Raw genomic sequence first — 26,372 nt, forward strand, 5'->3', positions numbered from 1 at the left:
GGAGACAAGCCCACGTCTCCTGCCACACCCCATCCACGGGGGAAATGTTGCTCTGATTTTTCAGCCTTCTAATTGTTTTACATTTCTACTGGAGCTTTCTCATGCTTGTAACAAAACCAAAACCTGATATTTTCCAGGGGGAAGGACAAGTTGATAAACTTTTAAGTTGACCATTGGGGTCAGAGAGGTGTTACTCTTGTCCCCCCATCCTTGAACAAATTTCAAACCCTATATAAACCCCAAATCATAAATAAACTCTTTCTCTCCTCATCACTTCTCAATTTGATGTGTGAGTGTAGTTCTTTCGTGTCCTCTAGTGACAGGGAAGAGCAGCAGGAATTGGGGACTCCCCCCTCCCCTCCCCTCTCCTCACTCCCCATCCCTCCTCCACCTCACCAGGTCCAGGATGGATGTTCGGGAGCCGCCAAGAGGAACAAACAAACAAACACCCAGACCCCCCTGCTGGTCCCCACTGCCACGGGAGGGACAAAACCCCGCAGCCAAGGGCCCTCGAGTGAGTAATCTCTCCTTCAGATGTGTCCCAGCATCCCTCGCCATGCGCCGGCCGCGCAGCCACCACTTGAATTAGCACCAAAGGCTTATGGGAGCCAGAGTCATTAATCTAGGTGACAAACAGGACTCTGAAGGAATATTTGCACCCCGAAATTGAAAAGATTAGGCCATATTTGTCAAGGATTGGTAGGCTTTATCGCCTCCAGAGCAGATGCTGTTAAATATTCATGAGCTGCATAAGTGGGAGAAGACCTCGCTAGGCCTGATGACTTTCAGAGAGAGAGAGAGAGGAGGGAAGGGGGGGGGACGAGGCCGGCGGGGGGGACACGGTGGCATTGCCACGAGGGTGGGGAAGGGGAACATGGGGCTGCTCTGCAGAGAAGGGACATTGCTGGTAACCATGACAGGAGGGGATGGAGGGAATGAGGGGTTGTGGGATGATCCCTCTGGACATGAGGCAGCACATCCACCTCTGGATTCCTGGACCCTGCACAGGCAGGTTCTGCCTTTCCTGCTCTGCAGCAGGGACAGGAGCCAGGCAGGTGCATTAAAGGCAGCTGGAAGATGGGACAGGGCCACTGTTGTCACCCTAGTCCTGCAGGCAAGCCTGGAGCTGGCTCACAGAGTGTCCCCCTAAGGCCTGAGATATGCAGTGAGCTGGGCTTGAGGCTCCAGGACCTGTGGAGCACCAGGTTGGGACACTTTCCATCCCCCAAGATGGAAAGAGGTTGTGAGATGGAGATAGGGAGATGTGCAGAGGGTCAAGAGGAAGGATTCGACAGCAGGGGGAAGATGACGAGGTGGGGAGAGGAGCTGGATGGGGAAAGGGGTGGAAAATTGGGAGGAAGTAGAGGAAAGTGTGCTGGGGAAGGGAAATGTGAGAAAAATATATGATGATGATGATGATGATGAAGAGAGGATGGAGGGATAGTCAGAACAAGAGAAAAAAAAATAAAGGAAGAGGAGCAAAGGGAGTAGTACACAAAAAAGTAGAAAAATGGTGCACAGACAATGTGCTCTCCTTCACCTCCTAATCCCTCAAGTTTAAAAATGACCCTCCTGAGAGCTGATGATGCCCACTGCTGATATCAGACTGGCCCAGCTCACCTGGGGACAGAGGCCTGAAGTCAGCAGATGTCCCCCTGGCCAGCCCCTGGCTGCAGAGCAGGGCACAGCTTCCCACGGCACATCCCTGAACTCATCTCAGCGCTGGATCAAACCCTCCCACACCAGCTGGAGTTTTCCAAACTGCAATAGAGCCTCCTGGGAAAAACGTGGAGTTTCAGGCTTTCCTGAAGAGGCTGCAGCCACAGGAGCTGCTGTCTGGGCTTTTCCCCCTGGCATTTGGCAAGGAGGTCCCGGGAACACCCAAACCATACAGCAGGGCTGGGATCCGAGATCTCCCTGTTCTCCCCAAGTTTCTCCCTGTATCTTTCCCACACACATGGTTGGGTGGGATCCAATTCGAACCAAACCCTCCAAATCTCCCCAAAACAGGGGGAATTTCAGCAAACCAGAAAAGCTTGGTTTGCAGCCAGCTGTTCCTCCTCGTGTCACTCAACTGATAAAGCAAAAAGCTGGGGCTGGCATTAGGAAAAGCAGCGAGCAAGCTGCAAAACCAGCAAAAAAAGCCTCCATTGCCAGGCTGGGGGGGGGGGGGGGGAGACAGACACTTAATTTAGTGCAGTCCAGGGACTTTTTTTATAATGTTAGTGGAAAATCCTGATTCATCAAAACCCTGGAGAGAACAGGCCAGTCCCACCAGCGCCTTTGCTCAATTTACGGAAAACGCAAACCAATAATGGTGATTCAGAAATTTTGTACCTGACCTCTTCCAAAAGGGAAAATTGTTTGCTGGTGGGCGACCGTGGACTTAAATTGTTTGCTGCTCAAGAGGTGATGGGTGAAGAGGGAGTGGGTGCACCTGAACCCCTCCTGCACACAGGTGCTGGGCACAGCGTCATTCCCCAGGATGCTGAGAACAGGCAGAGGGAACAGAAAATGAGAGTGCTTGAAGCAGCTGGATAATCCACTGCCCCAAATTCTCGTTTCCATCTCAACCTTCAAGAGATCTTGGTGCAGTCCTGGCTTCAATCTGTGCACAGGATCTCCTCCTCCTGCTCTTCCCTGCTCTCCCCAGGCCCCCGGCAGCCCTCACACAATTTAATGTCTTACAGCTCTGTCCCTATTTGACAAACAGGTGATTTTGCTAATGAGGAATAAATGAGATTCACAGGATGAGAGAAAGGGAAGAGCAGCTGTCGTGAGCGCAGGATGTGCTGGCTTTATTAAAATAATATATGGCCACATGCTTGGTATTAGGGCTCGCAGTTTGAGAACTCCCATCTCATCCCTCCCGGCTCCCCCTCCCCTTGGCTCCCTGCTCCTGCCCTGGAACATTTTCCAATCAGTGAATTAGCGGCTGGAGAGCCCAGGCTGTCCCAGCCCATGCATGGGGAAATGCAGGGGGAAATAGAACCTGCATGGAGCTCGGCTGAGCCAGGAATTTGTGTGTGTGTATAGGGGAGAGAGAGGGATAGGAGGGGGAAACAGAGGGGAAGGGCAGGGAAGGGGCAAATGGAAGGAAAGGGGAAGAGGGGAACAGGAGAAAAGGGGAAAATTGAAAGTCAGGAGAAAAGGGAAAGGGGAAGGGAAAAAGAGGGAGGAAAAGTGAGACTTTAGACTGGAAGGGTCATTGAAGGAATTGTCCAGTTCCAGACATGCTTCCCAGAAACTTTTCCCCATCCCCATTCCTAAGGGAGCACAGACCCTGGCCAGGTTTCAGGGGTGCAGGCAGATGTGCCCCCCTTTGCCTGTTTGCTCAGGTGCCTTCCTGCTCCAGGGACCGGACAGGGCACAGGGCACAGGGCACAGGGACTGGACAGGGCACAGGGGACTGGACAGGACACAGGCAGGGCACAAGCAGGGACTGGACAGGGCACAGGGCATAAGCGGGGCACAGGCAGGGACTGGACAGGGCACAGAGACTGGACAGGGCACAGAGACTGGACAGGGCACAGAGACTGGACAGGGCACAAGCAGGGCAGAGGGAGCAGGGACTGGACAGGGCACAGGGCACAGGGACTGGACAGGGCACAGGGCACAGAGACTGGACAGGGCACAGGGAGCAGGAATTGGACAGGGCACAGGCAGGGCACAGCAGGCAGGGAGCCCCGGCTTACAGGTAAACAAGTGCTCAGTGAATAATTTACTTGGTGAGTGACAGAGGAATTGCCGTTTAACAATTTGCTGGGCAAATATTATTTGACCATTTCTAGAGCTGCTTGAAGAGTACAAATATAACCTCCCTCTGCTTTGGGAATAATTCATTCGGCAAAAGCAGGCTGCAACTCATCAGATAAATTATTGAGAGGGGATAATGCAGGCCCGTTCAGGGGTTGCACAGCAGCCACCAAAGCCTCACTGGCACGGAGGCACAGGGTCCTTTGGTCCTTGCTGTCCTGCTGTCCCAAGGACAGGGGCTCCAGGAGGGTCTGGCTGGCACTGATTGCTGGGAGGGGAGCTGGGCCTCCTCTCTCCAGGACCACCACTAATCCCATGTCCCCACACCTCTGGAGGATTAAGCTCCCATATGAATGCTTCTGGGACCCCAGGGAAGGAGAGGAAGCAGCTCAGCTCCTGCACGGAGGGGCGCAGGGGGTGGAGGAGGGGACGGGCTCAAACAGGGGGGTAGGAAGGAGCCCCCCTGCCCAGCTCAGGTTTGGGAACAAAAAGCCGGAGTTCCATGAGGAGCATCCCCCGCTGAGGCCCCGCGGCTGGAGCTGCTGCCTCTATTGAGGCGGCTCTGGCATGCATGGCTCCAGGTGTTCCAGCCCAAATCCTCTCCCCGGCATCCCTGCATCCTCCCCGGGGCACAGGGAGGTGCGGGATGGAGGGGCCAGGGAGGGGAATCGCTGGCTGTGGCTGAAGCTGAGAAAATGCTTTTGGTCATTGTGTGCCTCAGTTTCCCCAGGGGCTTCCCAGTGCAAAGCTGCTCCTTGTTAACTGCTCTGAACATCTCAGCTGCTGAGAATGGGAAAAGATTCAGTGATCCAGAAAAATAAAATTGTACTCTTCTGTGGAGATCTTGAAGTCAAAATTGTCAGGTGCCGTGGAAACAATCAATTGCAGGAAATAGAACAAAAAAACTTTAAGAGGAAATGTAAAGCTAACTTTTTAAAAAGTTCTTTTAGAAAACTTGGGTGGCTCAAAGTCTGAACTCTTGGAAATGAAATTAAAAGCAAGCTTGGCTTTGAATCAGCAGCACTGGAGGGGTCACCTCACCTCTCCCTGTGGCTCCACATAGACACCTCTCAACTCCTTCTCCATTCCACGGAGCGATTAAGCCCACTATTATCTTATTTATTTTGGCTTCCCTCCTTGCCAGTCCCCCTGCTGTAAATTAAATGATTGCCGAGTTAGATTAGCAGAAAGCATATGTGGAAATTACCTTTTAATTTCTTAATTACATTGCATTCACCTGCAGCTCAACCTGCCAGGGTAAGGAAAGTGTGAAGTTAATTTCCATTGATATATTATCTGCGTTTTTATAAATGAGGATGCTATTAAAGAGGAAGCGTATCAAGAATTCATTGTTCCTAATCAGTCCCTGGGACATGGATGGGATCTTCTTTCAGCCTCCAGGGATGCCTGACAAAACCAGGGCTGGCTAAAGGGCTGTGGGAATTGATGCCTTAGCCTGGGATGCTCCAAGAGGATCTGATGGGATAGAAGGAAATAAAATTCACACCGTGAGAATAAATGAGGAGGGGAATAGGGGACAATGGAAAAGATGGAATCCCCATCTTTGGAGGTTCAAGACAAATGCCTGAAAAACCTGGTCTGAATCCCGTGTTGGGCTTGCTATGGACAAAAGGTTGGATTGAAGACCTCCTGAAGCCCCATCCCACCTGGAAAAACCTACATCCAGCGTGGCCTCTGTGCTGCAAGGGGCTGGAATTGTGCTCTGCCCATCATTTCAAATACGGTCACATATTTCTGCTTTAAAACCCTGCCAACCACGCCCAGAAATCATCAGGAGGTGCCACAGTTCAGTTGCACCTTGTTTACTTCAAGTCGAAAATGTCCAGTGAAATTCCAAGCTAAGACAGAAGGTGCCTGACTTTCCCTCCCTGCACGGTGCTTTCCCTCACTTGACCATGCTGCATTCATTTTAAACTCCTCATTCCCCACCCAGAGGTCACATCACCTATTAATCACGCTGAAGAGCCCCTCAATTATCTGAAACCACGATTACCCCAACCCATTCCGCGTCCCCCATGACATTTGGATAACTGAGGTTGTTCTGTATTATTATTATTTTTCAATTGTGGTAATTATTGTACATTAAACCATTAGCATTCATTACTCCTACAGTGTGTAATTAGAACAATGGTGGATGGATTGCTACCGACTCTAATGAAGTTTTTATAATTGTAATTTATGGTCGTCAAATTACCTTTCTTAAAAATGAAGGCTAATATTAGCCTCTTAAGTTATGGGGAGGGGGTGGTAATTACTTCTAATTGATGCTTCTTGTTTGCTCTCCACACAGAGCAACGCTGATCCTGGAGCAGGGCAGGCTGGGAGGGGACCCCAGGGGTGTCTGAAGGGGGGTGGCAGGAGGATGGACCAGTCTCTGCTTGGTGGTGCAGAAACTGAGAGTGAAGTTCCATCTGAAGGTTGGGGAGAATTCCCTCAGGATGTCCAGAGAGATTGGTGGAGTCTCCTTGTCTGGAGATAGCCAGAACCTGTTGGACACAATCCCGAGTGGGGAGCTCTGGGGGCTCTGCTTGGGAAGGGAGGGTGGGTAGGTGGCGTCCAGTGGTCCCTCTCAGTCCCAGATGTTGATCTGGTGATCTGGGGATGTATCCAGCCTCCACCTAGCCCAGGATGGAGAAACACCCACGGGAAGCAGAGTTCACTGAGCCCTTGCCATGGCACTGTGATGGAATGGAAGGAATCTGTCACTGTGAGGAATCAGAACAATGGAATATCCCGAGTGGGAAGGGACTACAAGGATCATGGAGTCCAACTCCTGGCCCTGCAATCCCAGGGACCCCAGCAATCCCACCCTGGGCATCTCTGGAGTGCTGTCCAAAGGCTCCTGGAGCTCCGGCAGCCTCAGGGCTGTGCCCGTTCCCTGGGGAGCCTGGGCAGTGCTCAGCACCCTCTGGGGGAAGAACATTCTCCTAAAATCCAACCTCAACATCCTCTGACACAGCTCCAGCCATTCCCTGGGTCCTGTCCTTGTCACAGGGAGCTGAGATCGGAGCTGTCCCTGCACTCCCCCCACCCTGAGGAAGCTGCAGCCTGGGTCTCCTGCAGGCAGAACAATCCAAACGGCCTCAGCCGCTCCCTGCACGGAGGGAACACCGCGGGACCCGTGCTGGGCTCGGGGTGGAGCGGAAGGAGCAGCATCCCTTGTGGGCAGCCCTGGGCTCAGCGGGCAGGGAAAGGGCAGGGAAAGGGAGAGGGCAGGAAAAGGGAGAGAGCAGGGCCGAGCAGAGAGAGGGCAAGGAGAGGGCCGGGGGAGGACAGGGAGAGGACAGGGAGAGGGCAGGGAGAGGGCAGGGAGAAGGCAAGGAACGGGCAGAGAGAGGACAAAAATAGGCCAGGAGAGGGCCGGGAGAGGGAAAGGAACGGGCAGGAAGTGGGCATGGATGGGGCAGGGAGAGGGCAAAGAACGAACAGGGAAGGAGAAAGGAGAGGGCAAGGAGAAAGCACAGAGCGGGCAGGGAGTGGGCAGGGAGAGAGCCAGGAAAGCTCAGGGAAAAGACAAGGGAAAGCCCAGGGAGAGGACAGGGAGAGCCAAGGGAGAGGACAGGGAAAGTCCAGGGAAAGGACACGGAAAGCCCAGGGACAGGACAGGGAAGGGCCCCGCCGCTGGCCATGGTGCTGAAAGGCCGCTCCGCGCCCCGGGAGCCTGCAGGGGAGGGCCGGACATCCCCCACGATGGTTTAACCTGGCTGGAGGGGAGGGCTGCCACCCTGCCCTGTAATGATTGTTTTTTGTTGTGGTTATGAGTTCGGAATAAGCCGCGCCTCGGCGTCCCAGAGGGGGGCCGAGTTTTGCTTTAATTGCCTCTGTTTGAATCAATTTAGGCTCAATTACGCTCCTCCTTAGGTGTAATTGAGATGTTTGTGCCTATCTCTCGGAGGTGGATGCAATCATCCCCCGAAGCGCTGCGGTGCAGGGAGGCAGAGCAGAGACTTGATCGCCTTCCTAATGCTCGGTCCTGGGTGAGCTCAGGAACGGGATTCCCTCAATCCACTCCGCTCCTGGGGGACCAGGGAGGCCTCTAAGCAGGTTAGGAAGCTCCAGCTGTTGGCACCTTTTTGGATTGCAGTTGTCATTGAGGTTGAGCCAGGCCTTGGAAGAGCCCTCCGCCACCAGAAGGCTCCAAACTTTAAGCTCCACACTACAAAACTTATCAGGAATTGGTTTTTATGGACAAGGTTTCCTACATGGGTGGGATTCCAAATCTCCAAACTGGAATATCCATCTCCCATCAGGTTGTCTTCAAGCTGTAGGTGCAGGTCTTCTGCTTGGCCACCAAAGGAAAAAATTAGTTCTAATACATGAGGAAGAGGTGAATTTTCACCGGTTTAGCAACAGTTTCAAGATTTTTTTTCTTAGAACTAACAAGAGAAGAAAAAAAAGTGAATTGAGTTTGGAGTTTTTTGGGGGTGGTAGGGGTGGTGTTTATTGGGTTGGGTTGTTTTTTGTCTGCAAGAGGGACAATTCACTATCATTTTCCTGCTTTGCTGGGATCTAAGGTAAGGCAAAAGGCTGATTCTGAGACCCCTGCCTCACTCATTGTCACAATTAGAGAAATGCTCAGTAGAAGGATTTTTCCAGAGGTTTAAAAAAAGAAAACATTTCTCTGTTTTTGACTGACCTTCAGGAGTTCATGTTTTCTCCCTCAAACGCAGCACAAACCCAGCACTTACATCTTGGTCTTCTAGTAATGCACAGGCTGTTCCTCATCCCCAACCCTCACAAAAACGGAAAAACACGAAGTAGAGGAGTATTGCTGAAAAGTGCCACTGCTGAATAGTGGTTATTTTGTAAAGGATGGTTGTGGCTTTTCGAACAACCCTATTTTCAACAAAAAAAAAAAAAAAAAAAAAAAAAAAAAAAAAAAAAAAAAAAAGGAAAGGAAAAAGCTTCTATAGAAGTTTTAAACCCAAGGATTTTGTTTGCAGGGCTCAGCATGTAGTTCTTGCCTGTGAAGCACCACAAGTGCCTTCCTCATCCAGAGAAGTGCTGGTGATGGGAGGCTGGGCTGGCCTTTCCCTTCTTCCTCCCACAGGGATCGTGGTCCCATCATCCAGTTTCCAGGAACACGAAGGAGCAGCCAGGATTGATTGATTGATTAATCCTCCATGAGCAGCAGAGCTGAGGAGATGACAAACACTCCAGGTTTGGACCTCAGGAGTGCTTGGACCATTCAGCTCCACAGGATGGTCCTGCCTCCACCTGGGGTTCCGCCAAGTCACCCCCAGACCCCTCCTGCAGTGTTTTTGAGGCTTCCTGCTGCTGCTCTGCCTCCAGGGGGCCACCAGAAATTAGGGCAACCTAATTAGGACCAGGCCTGCACTGGGCCAGAATTTCATGGAATCAAGGAGTGGTTTGGGTTGGAAGTGTCCTCTGAGGGCCACCCAGATCAACCACCAGGTCACTGAGAGCCCCATTTAACGTGACCTGGAGTTGTTTCCAGGGTTGGAGCATCTGCCACCACTCCAGCACTTCATCACCTCCAGCATAAAAAAAAATAATCTTCCTTACATCTCTCCTGAACCTCCCTTTTTAAAGTTTAAATTCATGACCCCTCATCCTGTTGCTGCAGGCCCTGACAAGAAGTTTGTTCCCAGCTCTCTTGGAGCCCCTTCAGGCACTGAGGTCTCCTTTTCTCCTCCAGGATGAACAACCCTGTTACAGTTAGGGACACAAAAAGAACTACACTTACCCGTCAGGTAGAAGCAGGGAAAAGAAGGATAGTTTATTATGATTTAGGGTTTTTATAGTATTTGGGATTTGGTTAAGGATTGGTTATTGAGAGGAACACCTCTCTGACTTCAGTGGTTAATACAGAAGTCTATTACTGAGAGGAATGAAAACAATATAGATTGTTTTGAGAGACTTTGCAAAAAAGTATGTAAACTATTACCAGAAAGTTTAGCATTATAGTAATACAACCCCGGTTCCGTTGGAATTTTCCGCGGTTGCGTCGCTCCATCCTTTGGAACAGCACATTTGTGTCCTGCTTCCAACAGGTTCTCAGGGGTGTTGCTGACGCCGACTCACACCCCAAGCGCTGGATCCTTCTCTCCCAGGCCAGGGCTGAGCTAATCCGAGCTGGCAGCGCACGGAGCGCCCAACCCGTGCCCCGGGCCCCCCTCCCCGCGCCCCCCGCCCCGCACAAAGGCGCTGCCTCCGGGCCGCTGGCAGGGCCTGGGCGCAGCCCTGATTAGATCGCTGTCACCAGGGAACAGGAAGGTTAATTGCCATTCTCTTTGTGTGCCGCTCGGAGAGGAGACCAATTTCAGCTCAGTAGCAACAAAGTGTTGCCTGGCTTGCTTTTGGAGGGGGAGAGCAAAGAAAGTGGAGGGCAGGGAGGGAGGGAGGGAGCGGGGGGGGGTGTTGGACAAGCGGGCAGGATTGTGCACGGACTTTGAGCATAGCTGTGTCTTGTCTGGTCTAGCAAAAGAGAAGTGCTTAACAAGTATTAAGAGACACAAATAATTCTCCTTTTCTCCTCTCGCCCATTCTTTTCTCTCTTTCTCTTTGCTTGTAAATCCTGCTTATCGCATCTGAATAGCAGAATGGTTTCACACCGGACCTTTAATCTGGCCCAGAGCAGCCCCCAGAGGGGCAAAGTGGCTGAGGATTACCTTTTATTTTATTTGATTTTTTTTTTTTTTTTTTTTTTTTTTTTTAGCTTTCTTCCATTCCTCCCCTCCCTTGCGGTGGTGTGGTTTCTTTCGGTGTGGTTTTTTTTTTTTTTTCTTTCCCCTTGCTCTGCATTTGTTCTTGGAAGGAGTGAGGAGCAAAGGCTTAAGGGGGGGAAGGGGACAAAAAGAAGTGTGTAGGGGGTGTTACAAACTTAAGGGGATCTGGATCTATTCAGAGAGACTTGTCCATAGCCTTGCTGCTTTTGTTCGCCTGCCATTCTTTAGCTGATTTCTTCACTCTGGTAAAAGCGCCTTAATTCCCTTGTAGATACCGAGAATCCCTCCTTCTCCTGCTCTGCCCTCCTTCTTCTCCCGCAGCCCTGTGCACCCTCTTTCACTTTCTCAGACTCTTTATCCAGTGTCCTCCTAACCACCAACAAAGCCCAGAAACCATCAGGTTTCCTTTCAGAGGGATGAAAAAGGGAGAAGGAGCAGGAGGAGGGAGAGGAGATGGGGAGCAGTGTGTGTGTGTGTGTGCCCACACGTGCATCTGGACACACCTGAGCCACCCTGGAGGGCTCCGGAGGCTCTCCCTGACTGGTTTTTGCTGTGGGTTTTGATCCCAGGAAGCTTTATCCAGGGGATCAAACAGCTTTATTCAGTCCCAGGTGTAGGACATATGGCAAAGCCCTTCAGGAGGGAAGGGCTGAGGAGCCAGCCAGCCTTGGAGGATGCAGCCAGATTTCACACCCAGGGCTGTCCAAGGGCTGCTGGGGCTGGGGAGTGTCCCCAGGGTACAAGGATGGGCTGGAGACTCCACCACAGGCCTGGGGTGCCTGCACAGGTACAAAGGCCAGCAGAGCAGAGGCCCCTCCAGCCACTGGACTCTGAGGGAGAGGTCGGTCTTCTGCCACATTTACCCAGGACAGACCTGCCTGCAGGGGGAACATCTCTGAGCACCAGGCTGTAAACCACCCTCTCCAAAGCTCAGGGCTGGGAATACCTGCCCAGGCTCCCAGTCACCAACCCTCTGGGATCAGAAGGGCCCATTTGCCCACAGTTTAGTCCCAGAAGCTCAAGGAGCGGTTCAGCTTCATGGCTGGAAACAACAACAGCAAAGAGATTGAATCTGCTGGCCCTCACCCTTTCACCCCATCCACAGGAAGCCTCAGGTGTGATCTCCAAGATCTCCCAGCTGGTCGAGGTCACTGTTATCAGCCTGCAGTAGCTGATAAGAGAAGTGGCCGTGCTGAGCTCTGTGCAGGAGGAACAGTTCCCCATCCTGGCACATGGCTCTGATCAGGGGTTGTGGATGCTCCTGCTGCCAGCATGGTGCAGACCCAGCTGGCTCTCCTGGGGACAGAAAACCTGGAGCAGGGGAAGGGATCGACACATCCACAAGTGAGGGTGAGTTCCTGCACTGGTTTCCAAGGCCAGTGGAATGTAGAATCCCTCCCAGTTGGTTTCTCTCTGAGTCACACTTGAGTCTGATGAAAACCAGTGCTCTAAACTGGCACTAGGTCTGCAAACAGCCAGGATCTGCAAGCAGAAAAAAAACCCCAAAAAACATTTGGGTCAAACCTGGTGTTTGTGGAGCAGCTCTCTGAGCTGTGATGTCCCTGCTCCTTTCTTCCAGCTCTGCCTGGGAAGCTGAGGCTGATGGAGGCATCAGGAAAGCCTGGAGAAGGCACAGGGAGAGGAAGAAGAGCAGCCAGGCTGGGTGGGGCTCTAAGCAACCTGACCTAGTGGGAGGTTTCCCTGTCCATGGTGGGAGTTAGGAACTGGGTGAGCTTTAGGATCTGTTCCAACCCAAACCATTCCATAATTCCATGATTCAGCGACCTGTAAAGGTGTTAGACAGGCCACCAAAACACATCTCTGCTCTGCCCTGCTCCTGGAGATCACTGCCCCAGTAGAGAAAGGGAGATGTGCCTTTATAGCCAGCTGTGCACTGCAGATGATGGAGCACAGGGACACATCTCCCTGTGCTGGCTCTGCAGCAAGAGGTGATAAATTCCTTCCTCTTCTCCTGTCCCACCTTTTGACCTCGGAGTAAATCAGAGCCGTGGGCTTGCCTCTAATGCTGAATACTTTGCACTCAATCAAAGCCACGCTCACAGGGAAGAGCTCACAGGGCTGTCTGAGCACTGGCCACCACCACGATATTTTGGGCTATACAGGCCATGCTCAGCAGCCTGCATGAGTTAGAACACAGCTCAGCCTGGAGACAGAGCTCCAACACTGAATGGAGTCAGAGGTTTTAGCTAATTAGTCCCAGCCAACTAATGAACACGGTGAGACACGGCCACATGGGCAGAGAGAGCTGGAGGTCTGTCAGGCTGGGATCCTGGAAACAGGGACATCACCAGCTCCAGGTGCTCATCTCACCATGAGCTCCCTCTGCAAGCCAGGCCCTCTGCAAGCCAGGCCCTCTGCACTGAGAGAACAAACCCCTTCAGTGTCTTGCCCTGCAAGAAAAGGAAAAGGGACAAGGGCAGGTACCTGAATGAAAAGATCTCATGGTGGGGTCATATCTTTATTGAGTTGATACCTGACAGGGAAGGAATGGGGATGCAGAGATGAGCCTTGTCAGGGCCCTGAGAGCTCTGCCTACCTTTCCTTGCTCCAACCAGCCTCGGTGGGGTCACCCACCTGTGCCTGTGGCCCTGGGTCTCCGCTTAAGGATGTCCCTGTGCCTTTGTTTCCTCTCTGGACTGTGTTGTATCTCTGCCTGTCTCTGGTTCTTCCTCCTGGATGGACCTTGAACCTATTGTCAGGAGCTTCTCCCCCACTCCTGGGTAGAGCCTGGGTCTGGTTCATGCCCTGGTTGTGCCTGGGACTGTTGTAGGATGGTGCTTTGAGCTCCCCTTTGCCTGGGGGATAGAAGCTGCCCCTTCCCCTGGAGCAGGGATGAAGCACAGGGAAGATTCCTCCTCCCTTCTCCTTTCTGCCCTCTCAGGGTGCTGGTGGTGCTGCCTGTGGGTGTTTTTTTTTGGTGAGGGAGCTCAGGTGCACTGTCCAAGTCTTCTGGGATGGTTTGGTGTGCCTGGGCATTTGCAGAGCAAATGATGGGATCAGGGCCTGCTGTCACAAGAGGGTTTGTCCCCACGTTGGCCTGGATTAACTTCCCCCATTCCCCCTGGAGCAGGAGGGAACGGGAGAAGCTGAGGCATTTCCTGCAATGACTAATTAGATCCAGCTCCCAACAACAACATGCACCAGAGAAAAGCCAGGAATTAGCCAGGTAGGGCCATGAGACTCTTCCCCTCCCCAGCAATTTCTCCCACTAATCCCAGACCAAGCTCCCAACGCTGGACCAGCACTGCTCCGCTTCTGCAGTGGAGATTTGTCACCACCACCAACCTGCACCTCGAGGAAGCCTCGTTTGGTGTATTTCCATTTCTGATGCCTTTCCTCTGGGCTGCCAGGGCACAGCTTTCCCTTGGAGGAGCATTAAACCTGCCACCACTGTTGGAGTCCAGGGCATCCCTCTGGGAGCCCTGGGAAGTCACAGACCTCGGTAGAGAGACCTGGGACCCGAGAAAGAGGGTCTGGAGTCTGTGCAGGGGGGTTTGCCTGTCACGGAGCCCAGAAAGACACAGTCTTTGATTTTGGTTCATGAGAAAAACTTCCAAACAGAGAAGAATTACAAGTCACAAACATGTGACAGAGAGTAGTGTAGTTATCACCAGGTAGAAGATTTTGTAGTTTTGGGTTTTTAGAATGTAGATGCAAAGGGACAAGATGGAGATTTTAGAGTGGTGCTCTGGGTTCTTCTTCTCCCTTGGCATCCATCTTCTGCAGTGACGTGGGCACAGGGGAGTTTCAGTGGATCGGGTCAAAGTACAAATGACCCTTCTAGTGTAGGTGATAGACTTTGGCACAGAATTGTAAATAATGGGTACGTAGTTATCTGTATAAGAGGTAGCGACCTCCCATCACAGGGGGGAGTCACCTTGTGTCCAGGCTGCTATGAACATCTTGGCTGGACACAGAGAATTGTAAGATAAGAAATAATAAAGAACACAAGAAACCAAGAAAACCAAGACCTTGAGACTCCGCATCATTCTTGCATCACACTGAGCTCAGCATAGACATAGAGACACAGAGTCAGACAGCAGACCCTAAATCCTTCAGAGGTCAAGAGGGAAAAACACTCCCTCGAGCCCACACAAACCACCAGCCTTGAAATCTCGGGTGAGAGAAAACCATAAAAAACCTTAGAACCACCACCACCACGAAGGGCAGTGGTACTGCTGACAGAGGCAGGCACAAAGGGTGTTCCTGCTCTTCCAGATGGCTGCATTGCTCCTGTATCCACGGTGGTGGCATTGGATTAAGCCTCAGGCCCAGCACATGAGCAGTTTAATAATGAATGATTCGCACGTTGCCAGCCAGGAGTAATTCAGGCAGCAGCGTGTGGAGCACAGCTGCTGTCCAAGCACCTGGCCTTCAAAGGGTGAATGGACATTAAGATTGTTCCATAAAAGCTGCTCCAGCAGTTGCTGGTGGCGGGGGGAGAGGATGTTTTATGAATGGAGGTGGCATCCGGCCCCAGCAGCTTTGCAGGAGCTGGAGGATGATTTGTGCCAGGTGGTTGTTGGCCAAAGGTTGGAGCAGCCTGGAGTGTGGTGGGGAGGCCTGAGGAATGTGGGAGGAGGTTTAGGAACACCCAGGAGCGGAGGGATGTCGGACTTCAGCAGGTAACTGGGAGGAATTTCAGGGTGGATGGGCCGCCTGGTTTTCCAGCAAGAGTTTACAGAGATGTGTCTGGGCTTGCTTTGGAGCCAAGAAGTGATGGACAGCATAGGTTCCATCCTTTCTCCTCTTCATTGAGGAAAACCTACCAGAACTCCCAGGCAGGAGGACAAATGTCTGGCAGGGATGGGCTGAGGGTCACCCTGGAGCTCCCAGTGCTGCTGCTCAGCCCACCAGGTGCTGCTCAGTTCTGGACACACAAATGAGGGGCTGCTGAGGCCCAGACAGGGAAGGGTGATGATCACATTCAGAGTGCAGGCACTCCAGAGCACATGAAATGATGAACATCTCAAATGAAAGCACTTTTGGCTGCTCTCTATGAGTTGAATCCTGATCAACCCCTGGCCGTGAGGTGGAATTCACCTCTCTGGTGCATTCACCTCTTCCTCCAGATCCTTCTTTTGCAGCTCCACCCTCACCTGCCAGTCCCAGTGACAGAGGTGACACTTCTCACCTTGTACCTGGACATGGGCCTGGCACCACAGAGGACCTGGCACTCCAGTTTGGCACAGCTGCTCCTGGCCAAGGGACAAGGACATGTTCCCACAGCAGCTCCTGAACAGCCTCAGTTACTTCCTCCCTATCAATGGAATTGCAGCTGGGAGAGGGGTTTGGGATCAGCATCACAACCCAAAGAGCCAAAAAGGAGGCCAAAAAACCCCCCATCCAATCTTGACTGTCAGGGAGCAGTTCTGCTCTGCAACTGGGCCCCGAGTCTTCAGCAGAGCCAGCTTCACCCAAGTCCCTGTGGCTGCCTGGTGTCCTGCAGCGCCCTCAGTGTGTCCATCCAGAGCTCAGCTCTTGTTTGAGGTGGCAAACACAGCCCAAAGAATCACAACTGTATTTAATAATTTATTTTGGACAGAACGTTCTGACTCCACTCTCCTCTTGGCTGCCCTGGTGAAAGAAAAGGTGCCTTGGTGAAAGGGAATGCTTCTCCCAGGGGGATCTCCCCCCTCCTCCTCTTGGAAGGCATCATCCAACCTCTTTGGAGCACAGGCTGGGGAAGGCGTGCAGAGGAGCAGGGGAGGGAGAGGAGGAGCTGGAGATGTTTGCTAGCAAATAAAGGACTGTGTGCTTAAACACTCCTGCTCTGCCTATCCCTCCCTGGCAGCGTTTGCTCAGCAAACACAGCTAATTCACCAGCTTCCCAACGTTTGATTCAGTCTGCAAAAGCAAACCTCACATCTTGTGTCCCCAAAGGCCTCCTCTCCCCGCTGCTTCACACCCAGACGTGCAGCTCAGCACCAGCCCTCTGCTCTTCCCCACATCCCCTGTTCTTCCTTTCCAGCCCCCAAAATCTGGGAGCTGTGTGAGATCAGGCTGAGGTGCACACGGTGGTGGATGTTGGAGCAGCCTCCCCTGCAGCCAAGCTCTGCTCTGCTGCCAGCCCTCAGAAATGTGGAGAAACACGAGGCTGGACAGGGTTTTCCTGGGATGTCACCCATGGCCAGGCAGCTGATCAGGGTGAGCACAACCCTGATTTCGTGTGAGTTTGCTCAGGGGAAGAGTCATGAGCCAGGTTATGGAGGGGTGGAGGAGGGAAAGCTGGAGTGGGACAGGGGCAGAGATGGCTCCTGTTTCCCTTTGGAGAAAGGCAAGAGGTTTTGCAAAGGAACGAGTGTGACTTCAGCTCTGTTTGGGCTCAGAAGGCTGTTTTTTATTTGGATGGTTCTTTGTACCCAGTGGCCCTGGTGAGGCCACAACCCTGAGCCTTTGGCTGCAGCAGTGGGAAAGGGTTTTCTTCCTTGACTGGAAGGTGCCTGGTTAAAGAGTGGCTGTTTGAGGTTATCAAACTGCCAGACACACGAAACCGACCTGAAATCACCAAATTCATCCAGGCGTTGTTTTATACATGAGAGTCACCAGTGGCTGTGTGGAGGCACTACAGAGTGTGGTAGTTATGGTAATGAAATCCAATAGATTTAACAGGGGACTTCACAAGCCAAAATGCTTTCAGCAACTCCAAGACATTGAGTCAGAGTGTAACATCCTTTTCATTTTGGAATGGCAGTTGAGGCTATTCTGCTGAAATCAGAGAATCTTAAAGGTTGGGAAAGCCCTCTAAGATCACCAGGTCCAAACAATAAACCAGCTGGTCATTAATTGCTGTTTGTGGCTTGTGAACATGTTTTCCCAGTGCCACAGCACTGTGCTGAGGTGCCAGGGCTGCTTGGCTCCAGCTGTGCTTGGACAAGGGGTGTGAAGGACCATGATGGTCCAGGTGCTGTGTTTGGACTGTGTTTCCCCTGATCACAGTGCTGTGAATGTGCACAGACCTTTCCCTTCCCCTGCTCAGCCTTGGGTCTAAATTAACACAGGGAGACCCCAGTCAGAGCCAGGACCAAACCTAATTTGGGTTCGATTTGGGTCGTGGCTGTCTGGAGAGCGGCAGTTCCTTTGTCCTGGCAGGACCCGGGCACCCAGGTGTCTGTCACTCACGCTGGAGTCACTAAAGGCCACAGCAGTCCCTGCCGCGCTGTTGGGAAGGGAGACGGCTCTGGGAAAGCGACGGGAAGCGTCCCCGTGTCGCTGGAACCAGCCCGGAGCGCAGGCGGTGACATATGCTCCCTCCTCCGCAGCCCGCCTTTCATCACAGGTCCTCGCAGGAGGCCCATTAAACACTTAGCTGACCTTGGACCTCTGCCCGCGCCAGCTGCCCGGGAGCCGCGGCTGTCAGCGCTCATTTACCCAGGCCGGCAGCGAGCGACGGCACAGCCAGGGCGGCGCGGTGACACAGCGCCGTGTCACCGGGCAGGGACAGTGCAGTGCCACCGGGCAGGGACAGTGCGGTGTCACCGGGCAGGGACAGTGCGGTGCCACCGGGCAGGGACAGTGCGGTGTCACCGGGCAGGGACAGTGCAGTGCCACCGGGCAGGGACAGCGGGGTGCCACTGGGCAGGGACAGTGCGGTGTCACCGGGCAGGGACAGCGGGGTGCCACTGGGCAGGGACAGTGCGGTGTCACCGGGCAGGGACAGCGGGGTGCCACTGGGCAGGGACAGTGCGGTGTCACCGGGCAGGGACAGCGGGGTGCCACTGGGCAGGGACAGTGCGGTGTCACCGGGCAGGGACAGTGCAGTGCCACCCGGGCAGGGACAGTGCGGTGCCACCGGGCAGGGACAGTGCGGTGTCACCGGGCAGGGACAGTGCGGTGCCACCCGGGCAGGGACAGTGCGGTGTCACCGGGCAGGGACAGTGCGGTGTCACCGGGCAGGGACAGTGCAGTGCCACCCGGGCAGGGACAGTGCGGTGTCACCGGGCAGGGACAGTGCGGTGCCACCCGGGCAGGGACAGTGCGGTGCCACCAGGCAGGGACAGTGCGGTGCCACCCGGGCAGGAGCAGTGCTGTGTCACCGGGCAGGGACAGTGCGGTGCCACTGGGCAGGGACAGTGCAGTGCCACCCGGGCAGGGACAGTGCGGTGTCACTGGGCAGGGACAGTGCGGTGCCACTGGGCAGGGACAGTGCAGTGCCACCCGGGCAGGGACAGCGGGGTGCCACCGGGCAGGGACAGTGCGGTGTCACCGGGCAGGGACAGTGCAGTGCCACCCGGGCAGGGACAGTGCGGTGCCACCCGGGCAGGGACAGTGCGGTGTCACCGGGCAGGGACAGTGCGGTGTCACCGGGCAGGGACAGTGCAGTGCCACCCGGGCAGGGACAGTGCGGTGCCACCCGGGCAGGAACAGTGCGGTGCCACTGGGCAGGGACAGTGCGGTGCCACCCGGGCAGGGACAGTGCGGTGTCACTGGGCAGGGACAGTGCGGTGCCACTGGGCAGGGACAGTGCGGTGTCACCGGGCAGGGACAGTGCAGTGCCACCCGGGCAGGGACAGTGCGGTGCCACCCGGGCAGGGACAGTGCGGTGCCACCCGGGCAGGAACAGTGCTGTGCCACTGGGCAGGGACAGTGCTGTGTCACTGGGCAGGGACACCCGCGCCAGGCATGGCAGTGATGCCACAAAGCAGCTCCCGCCAGCTCTCCCTCTCTGCTGGCTCCGAATGCCCCTCTGGGTTCATCCCCGGTCTGAATTTTCCAGCTGAGCACCCTGGGTTGTGCCAAGAGTGAGAGGGGAGACGCGGATCAAAACCAGGCACAGCCTGTGCCGCTGCGACGGAGGGATGGAGAACAACGGGCTGGGCTGGTTTGAGCCCTCTTGCTGCTGTCTTGCTGGGAGCAACCCTTCCATGGGAGCGTCTGGTGAAGGGTTGGTATGTCCCAGGGTGGTGTGGCCCAGCTGCAGAGGTTTGGGTGAGGTTTTGGGCCTGGTTTCCCATCAGAGATCAGCAGTGCCCCTCACACGGTCTCATCCATGCTGCTGCCCATGACAGCATCCTTTGAGTGCAGTGTTGACCCCTTGCCTTGTGTTAGGTTTTGATTTTACAGTCCAAATCTGAACCACCAGACACACCTGCTGTGTCCTGCTCAGCCTCTCAGATGTCCTGGCCTTAACTCTAAAAACACCCAGATTTCCATGACAACTTATATAAGATCTTCCATGCTCTTAGCAGAGCCTCATGATTCCCTCCCAAGCATGTCTGGGGTCCTCACCAGTACTGGATCAGAAAACCCCCATGCCCAGGGTACCTCCAGCATTCCTCCAGACTGGCCTGGGCAGTTATTTTTAATTTTATTTTTGGTTTCTAGAGTGAAATGCTGAAGTTTAATCTATTCCTTGGGAGGAGAAACAACCAAGAGCTGCCCCTGCCAGACTTTGCAGGCAGCTGGAAGAGGAGAAACCACATGAAAGGATGGGAGTGGGAAGTCCTGCACCACCAGCAGAATGAAGTCATGACAAACTGCAGAGCTCCATCCCTGTTTCCCCCCAGCTGTATTTGGGGAAATCCTTAAGAAAACAGGGTATGAAAACACTTTTATCTGTACCACCCCACTGGTTGCACTCCCAGAGTCAGAAAGAGGAATTCTGCCTTCACCACCTGTGCTTCTCTCAGGTTATTTTGGGGAGTAATTAGGTTTGTCTGGGAGCTTGGTAGGACACAGCAAGCTTCCAAAAGGAGACATGGCTTCTCTGTGTCCCAGGGGAAATCAGTATGTGGGAAAGGATGGAAATTGTGGCTCTCTTTGCCAGGTGCAGGCTGGCTGCTCAGAGAACCTCTTGAAGAGATGGGAATGTTTGCCCTGCAGACAGGCTGCAGGCACCTGTTAAATTAGAGCAACCTCCCTTCAGTGAACAGATTTTCCTGTTGTGAGGAGCAAACTCTCCTTGGAAGCTCTAGTGCCCATTGGAAGGAGCTCTCACCCTGTTTCCTCAGCCCAGCACATAGAAATACCCCCAGGAGATTTTTTAAGGTCGGGGAGAAAACCCCAAAACTCCCATTTCTGCCTCCCATCAGACCTCCCCTTGGGAATGGGCTGGGGGAGGGTGGATTTGCAGCTTTGTGGGATTTGTCAGCACCCAGAGATTCCTCTGTACGAAGACGAGAGGCGAGCTGTGATTTTCCAGCAGTGTCCTTTGATTTGGGCAGTTCAAAGGCGGCTGGGCTGCAGCAGGCAGCTGCCACCACTCCTGCCCTATCTCTGCTGGACACAGCCGAGCTGAGGATCTGAAACCCGGCCTGCCTTTGAAAAAATCTTCACTCAGAAACTTTGCTTGACACAGTGAGGAAGAAAAAAGGACTCAGAGCTGTGCAGGGGCATGGAAAGTGCAAGATATGAGGGAGAAGTGCTGCTCCTGATGTGCCAGTGCTATTCTGGTGCCTTGACTCTGAAATAAATGCCCCAACAGGTGCTGGGCTGATTCCTCCAGGCTGATTCCTCTGCTCAGCCATGGAAACCCCATCCCCATTTGCTTGGCTTGGAAAAGAAACCCCCCTGGAGGGTTTGGGTTTTTTTCTTTATTCCTACTGCCCAGGTTCTTGTGGGGAGCTCTTCAGAGGGGGACGTAGTCAAGGTGTAGCTGAGAGGTGCTGGGTGAGGGGGATGTAGCCCTGGTTTTGTGCTTGAAGTGTTTTGGTTTTCTGAAATTCCCTTCCCAGGGAATTTTCTGTAAACAAGAGAAGTATTTTTGTAAACTGTAACTTTGTTATTCATTCCTTTCCCCAGGAGGGACTTCTCCTTGCTGTCCCTCTGCTCTGACCAATGGGAGTGAAGAGGTTTGTCTTTGTGTCACCAATCAAATTGATCTGTGTGTAAAATAGTATAAAAGCGAGACACATCCCCAAAATAAAGGAGTCATTTTCAGCCTTCTGAAGCTCAGAATCTGTGTTGTTGTGGTGTAAAACAGTGTCAAGGGGGGACAGACAGGGGTGACCTGGTGTGACAGGGGTGACCTGGTGTAGGAAACCTGCCAGGACTTTTCCACCCCCATTGCAGGGATCAGGAAGTCATGGAAGGGTTTGGGCTGGAAGGGACCTTAAAAATCATCTTGTTCCATGGGCAGGGACATCTCCCCCCAGATCAGGTTGTGTTCAGAGTCCCATTCAATGGCCTTTCATGGAGCACTCTGGTGTTGTCCAGAGCCTGGCCGTGTCCTGGGGGAGGCAGGGAGCAGATGGAGCCCCTGTGTGAGCACAGAGAAGCTGGGCTGGTGCTGTGGCACCACTTTAGGAGCAGCTTGGAGCAGGTCGGGATGTCCTTTCCCCCCTGTCCCACACGTGGGTGCTGGACATGTCCTGTGGTGGTCACCTGGGCCAGGAGAGGCCAGGACAGGGGTGTCCTGGCCCTGCCGTGGCTCCAAAGTGCACTGCCCTGCAGGAGGAACCCTCCTTCATCCCCCCTCCTGCATTATTATTTCCTCCCCCCTTTAAATTCATCTCCCTCCGCCAGCCGGGGCTGTCCCTGCTGGAAAATTACTCTGACAAAAGCTCCCTCAGCAGTAATTACCTAAATGGGGGGAAGGGAGGGGAGATCCATTTAGAATCCACTTCATTGCGGGATTAGCTAATTAATTAACGGTTTCACTGACAACTCGAAGGGGAAGAGTGTGTTAAATAGGAAGGCTCTGGAGCTTGATTTATGCGATCTGACACCCACGCTCTCTCCGCCAAGTTGCCATCCTGCCTTTCCCCCGGCCGTGGGGTCCCACCCGCCGCCTCTCCCGGGATGCCGAGGGGCTGGAGCCCACCCGGTGCTGCCAGAAGGCTGGGACACGTCTGGGGACACGTGTGAGGACACAATGCCGAGGTGGAGAGGAGCGCGGGGTTATTGGCTGGCAGATGAGGCCGGGCTGTGGCCACCGAGCTGGCAGGGACCCCCATCTGCCCGGCTCTGGCACAAAGAGCCAGCGAGGAGGAGAGGAGGAGGAGGAGGATGGTCCTGACCTGTGCTCCCTCCCTCCAGTCACACCTGCTGTCGCTGGGAAAAGTTGGTTGTGAGTCACGTCCTCTTGTCACCCTCCAGCCCCAACCTCTGCCCGTGGTGACAGCAGTGTGTCCGTGGGTGTTTGGGGATGGGAGGAGGAGCAGGATATGTGTCCCCTGACTAGGAATGAAGCTGCTGAGAGGCTCCAGCAGCAGATAAATCCTGTCCTCTGCTCCAGGATCCCTGGACAGGATCCCCCAGGATCCCTGGGCATGTCTGTCACCTCCACAGGGCCTCCCTCCCTCCCCACCACCACCACACTGATGTGGTGACTACAGACCTGAAAGGACCTTTGGAAGTGTCCTGGCTACCAAACCTGCCCTTCACAGAGCTGCCACCAGCAGCACTGGCTCCAACCCAGTGTCCTCCATCACCCAGTGGGAGTGGGGAAGATCCCAAACCACACAAGGGATGGGGCTGTGCAGAAGAGATGAGCATCATGGTCCTGTCCACATGTGGTCATGGCCAGCCCAAGGGGTTGGGGAGCCTGAGGGAGGCAGGACAGAGCTGGCAGTGCCCCCTGGCATGGCTGGGATGGGTTTATTTGGGCTCAGATGGCTGCTCTGGAGGAGGGAGCTCCCAGCAGCAGGAGGATGGTGATTCCAACTCCCCTCTCCAGCGTCCTGTGCTCTGCTCACCTTCCCTTCTGGTTTTTGGGGTGTTTTTTGGGTGGTTCTTGTAGCAGATTTGGGGTTCAGGGATTCCAAATTCCCCCCTGCTGCCAGGTGACTGTCACCCACACCAGCATCCTAAGGGACAACCAGCTGTGGGTTTGGATGGGAAAAAAAAATAAAACTTGAGAGTTTCCAGCTGGATTTGTTAATTTGAGGCAAATGTTAAAACGTGTATTGAAAAAAAAAACCAAACAACAACACCGTGTTTTCCCCGGTTAATTTGCATTTGTTTGTTTGTTTGCATTCTGCAAGAGCTGTAATTCCCTTTGGAGGGAACAAAACTGCCAAGTTTCACACCTTCTCTGGAGGTGAAAATTTCTCACGTTGGTAGCGAACCCGGGGATTGGTTTGGGCAGAGATAGGAGGGGGGAGAGAGCGGTGGGACTGGGTTTCCTTCCACTTTCATCTGCTTCTGCAAGGATGAAGGGCAATTATTGATTATCAGTTGCTGCAAAAATAGAAGAGGACTGAGGGATGCAGCAGGGGACAAGGTTGGGCATGCAGAGGGATGGTCACGGAGAGCTGGGAGCTCATCCCAACCTCCTCTGCCCTGCTCCTGCCAACCCCTGGTCCTTCCCAAACCTCGCCCCGCTGACTTCCCGCATTGTTTCAGCCACTTGAGCGCCGGAGGCAGGGAGTGGGTTAAATCCAAATTAATGTCAAACGCCAAATAAATAAATAAATGGAGGGAGTTGTGGGGTGGGGGACACCCGTGGCTGGCAGGGCTGCACCCCCCCGGAGCTCCCCCCACCCCCGGGAGCACTTGGATTGCTTTTTTTGATGGCTTCTAAATAGAGGCGCCCGCTCGCATCTGGGAGGAAAATGAAACAGATTTCATTTTTCACACGCCGCACAATGGCCGCGCTGACAAAAGAGGAAGGCGGCCCATTGTCCTGCTCTGCATCTTCACATCCTACCTCTGTCCCCCGAATTAACCCCTTTCACCCCCGCCTTTGTGGCGGCACCACTCCGGAGCTGCCGAACAAAGGCGGCAGAAAGGCCCCGCCGTGTCCGGGGGGTGGGCGCCGGGGAGGGGCGGTGTGTCCCTGTCCCCCCTCTGGGTGTCCCTCGTCTCGCTGCCTGTCCCTGTCCCTGTCCCTGTCCCTGTCTCAGTCCCCATGTCTCTTTCCTGTCAGGACCTTCTCCATCAGGTCCTACCTGCTGCCCTGGTTGCCAGGGGTGAGGAGTTCTGTGTTCTCCCACCTCCTCTTCCTCTGGGGATTGGGGTTTGCTCACACCAAGGGAGAATTGTCACCCAGGGAGTGTCCTCACCCAAGGAGCTCTGAATGCTTCAGCATCGTGGCCTGAGCCATAAAGGATGAGCACCTGGCTCCCTGCAAGCATCCCTCTGCTCCTGAGGGCTGAGACCTGCTAGATCCACACCCAGAGCTGTGGTGACCCCATTAACCACAAACTTTATTTGCACATTGAGGTTTTTTTTTTTGTTTCTTCCAAAGCTTTTCATTCCCAGCTCTGTGATAGTTTGGCTCGTCATGCTTAGACTCCAGCAGCGCAAAGCCACAAAGCTAAGAGGGGGGGAAAAAACCTCAAAGTGGGTTTTTTGGGCAAAACTCTGAGGGATTTCAGGGTAGCTTGAGTTGGTTTTGGTGTGAGCCCTCAAGGCCAGGGCAGGATGGGCACAGCCAGGCCCCAGCAGCACGGCTGGGACAGCGGAGGTTCGATTTCAGAAGCGATTTCAGAGATTGCTGCATTCCTTGGAGCTAGGGAAATCTCAGGATTTCTCTCCCCAGCCTGCTGCTTTATCTCCTTGGGGTCTCGTTGCCGTGTTTTGTTCCCCTGGATCACTTTGGCTCCCGTCTATCTGACAAGCCCTCCTGCTCCGAGATGACACGGCAGTGATGACACCTGTGATAATTCCCTCCGTCCCTGCAGTCAATGCCCTCTCCTGCCTCCAGCTGCAGCGGGATTTTTTAGATGAATAAACCCCATAAAAATCACACCCAAGATGTGTTTTTCTCTTTCCAAGCTCAGTCTTTGCAACAGCTGCTTGTGCTGGGGTCCTACATCTCTTTGCTGTCTCCATGGTTGTCCCTGCTGGGGTGTCCCCTCAGATTTGGGTAGGGGAGAGGATCAGGCCAGGCTGATGTTGTAGAGGGGGATTTTGCTGGCAGTAGGATTTCCGCTCCCCACCCAGAAGGACACCCATGAGCACTGCAGAGAGGACAAGGAGCTGAGCAGCCCTGTCTCTGGTGGCACTCATGGCTGTGCCATCCCTCTGCCTGTGAGCAGCTGCCTCGTGCAGTTCCCAGCTGCAGCATCCCTTTAAATAGCGAGGGACTGCACTCCCACCCGGGGCCTGCAGAAGGTTAGATAAGAGAATACAAACCACAATGCTTGCCCTTTTTTTTTTTTTTTTTTTTTTTTTTTTTTTTTTTTTTTTTTTTTTTTTTTTTTTTTTTATCTTTCCTTTTTTATTATCTTCTTATGGCTTTCGAATTATCTTCACAGACACTACATGAATTTAGTCAGGGCAGGTAAGGTCACTGGCAGACACAGTTGCTCATATTTATGTATATTCACCAGGCAAAGGAGATAAATGGGAAAACAGGCGTAGAGGGGGACAGGGAGGGAGGTCGGTCGTGGGGGGAGGATGGGATGCAGCAACCCCAGGGTGGGATGAGGAGGGCAGTGTGTGGGCACAGGCACCACCACCAAGGTGGGGCTGAGCTGGGTGTCACGACGTGTGACAGAGAGGACAACAGCCAGGGGCAGGAAGAACAGCACCTGGGCAATCAAGAGGGGAGGGAGGGCAGGGTTTCCTGCCAGGCTGGCGGGAAGTCACCCTGGAGAATGATGGGGTTTGGGTCAAGCCCTTTCCTCTGCACATTTGTGAGTCAAGAAACGTCATGGGTGGGGCCACAAAGCAGGGCTCAGCTAGGGCAGGGTTTGGTAGCTCACTAAAGACACCAGAAAGTTGGGTGAGGTGATTCTTACACCTCATCCTTGGCACAGAGGGTGGTGCCGTGCAGGGTGATATGTCCAGGCTCTGTCCTGACCATTCCAGGTCACAGGAGGCCATGGAAAATGGAGGTGACCACACCATGGAGAGATGAAGGTGACCACACCATGGAAAATAGAGCTGACCACACCATGGAGGATGGAGGTGACCGCACCATGGAGAGATGGGGGTGACCACTCCATGGAAAATGGAGGTGACCACACCATGGAGAGATGGGGGTGACCACACCATGGA

General features: G+C 53.7%; 1 long non-coding RNA gene across 1 annotated transcript in view; it reads right to left on the reverse strand.

Moving 5' to 3' along the window:
• LOC310916337 overlaps window positions 1-25,805 on the reverse strand; it is a 190,844-nt gene extending 165,039 nt beyond the window's left edge. Inside the window, exon 1 of the long non-coding RNA XR_014591282.1 lies at window positions 25,502-25,805. This is a non-coding gene — a long non-coding RNA (uncharacterized lncRNA). The remainder of the gene's footprint in view (window positions 1-25,501) is intronic.
• Between the last annotated feature and the right edge of the window lie 567 nt (window positions 25,806-26,372).

This window comes from Zosterops lateralis (genome assembly GCF_965231275.1).
Source record: "Zosterops lateralis genome assembly, chromosome: 17".
Classification (NCBI taxonomy): domain Eukaryota; kingdom Metazoa; phylum Chordata; class Aves; order Passeriformes; family Zosteropidae; genus Zosterops; species Zosterops lateralis.